Consider the following 2,381-nt stretch of genomic DNA (forward strand, 5'->3'; position numbering starts at 1 on the left):
TTATGAAAAAAGAATATCAATATTTTCGTTTAAAGTCATAATTTCGTCAGTTCTGTCGTCGATACAATAACCTTGTCAGTAATTACAATTTATCATCGAGTTAAATGCCGACTGACGTTTTTCATACTAATCGTTAGTACATTATTTACACACTGATCGAATTGACAACGGATTTTCCCTTTATTTCCTGATCATTCAAAGCAAGTTTAAAAAGTAAAGAAGAAAAAATAACTCAAAGACAATAAGTCAACTCAAAAATGATAGAAAATGTAATTGTTGATATACATGTTTTTACAGACCAAACTATCTTCATACACTCAATAAGATACAGTGTATTATCTCTTAAGTCTCTATGAAACACAAACTACATTGATGAATTGTCTGAAAAGACTATTCTTAAAACCTCACATGCATTAATTAGACAGCTATGGCTAAACACGTAGTTAAATACATTGGAATGTTTTATCATTCAATGCTCAGGTAAGAATTCTGACTTTCGATTTAGGTACATTGTACTTCGCAAAAGAAGATCTTAGTTTTAATGCTGTTTGTGTGAGTATATATAAATCGATCGACCACTCTTAATTCGGAATAAATCATTTGGATTGACAATGGCGGTGCCCGTTAAAACTGAACTATAGTTTTCATTCCAGAAGAGTAAAATGAAAACTAAATAATTGATGTATGGTCATTTACATGCTTCTAAGAGTTAAACAAGAGTACTTCTAACATCTTTGCCCGTTATGCTTGTACTTTGGACATTAGAACTGCTTCCAACTTCCGAAGCTTCCAGATTCAAGTAGACATGCGCTTTACGGATTCCAAACTTAAATGTATCCTGTAATGCCGAACGGAATTGTTGACTCATCAAGAAAAATATCCAGAAATTGCATGCGTAACTAATTAATGAAAGAAGCGTGGAAATCGTATCCCACATAATGTCGTCTTCCTTTGACAGAATCGATCTCTTTGAGTTGCGGGAGAGCTCAGCTGCATAGATAAAGTAAGCAATGCCGTCTTGTATCTCAGCAATTAGAAATACCACCAAAATGAGGAAAATTAATCCCGTCATCCTCTGGATCTGTGCCTTTCTTTGACCAGTAGCAGCTCCCATTGTCCGTCGTGTTAATAAAATATAGGCCAGTGTTACAGTCGTAAAGACGAGGATGACAACAGGAAGAACACGATAAAGCAGACCGGAAAAGATGAAATATATCATTTTTGATTTCGTAGGATCACCAAAAGCTTTGATCAAACCAAGGGAAGTATCTCTTATGCAACTTGAAGGTAAAGACTCATTTTTATACCAATCGGTATAAACTGGAAGTTCTGCAATGTATATTCCGAAGGCTTCGTAGAGATTCAGCAAGAACGCAACTAAAGCTATAACTGAAATTTCTACACCTGTCGCTACATTACTACATAACCTGCTATATTTGAAAGGCAACGCTACAGCAAGCAATCGTTGCACGCCCAGCATAGCTGTAAACCAATTTGACGTCATCCTGCAGATTTGGTAAATAATGTACAACACCTGATTAGCTTTGCACCATTCGTAAGTCATGTAGAGATTCTTGTAGTTTTCTGCCATGTTGAAATATATCGCCTCCGGCAGTTGAGTGACACATATGATAGAGTCTGATATTGCCAGTGATGTCAAAACAATGGTGGTAGGAGACCTTGTACTTCGGAAGATGAAAACAGAGATCAGCAAAATGTTGGTTAATATGGTTATTAGAGCTATGAAAAATGTTAAATAGCCTCGTATTGGAACTTCCCATTCTCCTGCGATTTCGTACTTTGAGCGTAAAATTCCGAGTAGTAATCCTGTAGCATTCTTTGTGTTGTTTCCTGAATTTGGATGTAGTAATATTTCATATAATTAAACTAGGAATCTGAAACCCACAATTTAATTAGCCGAGGTTGCTAAAATGAGTTCTGACTCACCGCTTAATGATATTTATTTATTTTTAGATATCTTAGACATCTTATTATGGAAAACATTTTCTCCATAGTCATAATTAGTAGCATTCTGTTTAATTTATAATATTTTTTACAGAGTTAAAGTGTGTTGTTTAAATCGACAAACGTAGAATTTGGAATAAAGGTTAATATCTTTACTGGTTTCAAATACTCTTCAAAAGCAAAAAAAATCATTGTTCAATTTAAATAATTTCCTTCAATTCCTCGTGTATTTGTTTTTTTCATATAATTTGAAAACGAAGGGAATCTTTGAAGCAGTCAACAATTTGAATAGCCTAGTTTGCTAGAACGACCAATGTTGTTTATCAGACCACTGTTTGACAACTGAATTGCTAAGGCTTTAAGATATTTATTTATTTTTACAAAAGATATTTATTTAACATTTCTACCAAATATTA

The 2,381-nt window shown here is 33.9% G+C and overlaps 1 pseudogene; it reads right to left on the reverse strand.

The window, feature by feature from the left end:
* Nucleotides 1–406: 406 nt before the first annotated feature.
* Nucleotides 407–1,836, reverse strand: LOC134242360 (sex peptide receptor-like; annotated as a pseudogene).
* Nucleotides 1,837–2,381: the final 545 nt, after the last annotated feature.

Source organism: Saccostrea cucullata, unplaced genomic scaffold (assembly GCF_032062105.1).
Source record: "Saccostrea cucullata isolate Sc308-1 unplaced genomic scaffold, CSIRO_AGI_Scuc_v1 ctg4544, whole genome shotgun sequence".
NCBI classification, from domain to species: Eukaryota; Metazoa; Mollusca; class Bivalvia; order Ostreida; family Ostreidae; genus Saccostrea; species Saccostrea cuccullata.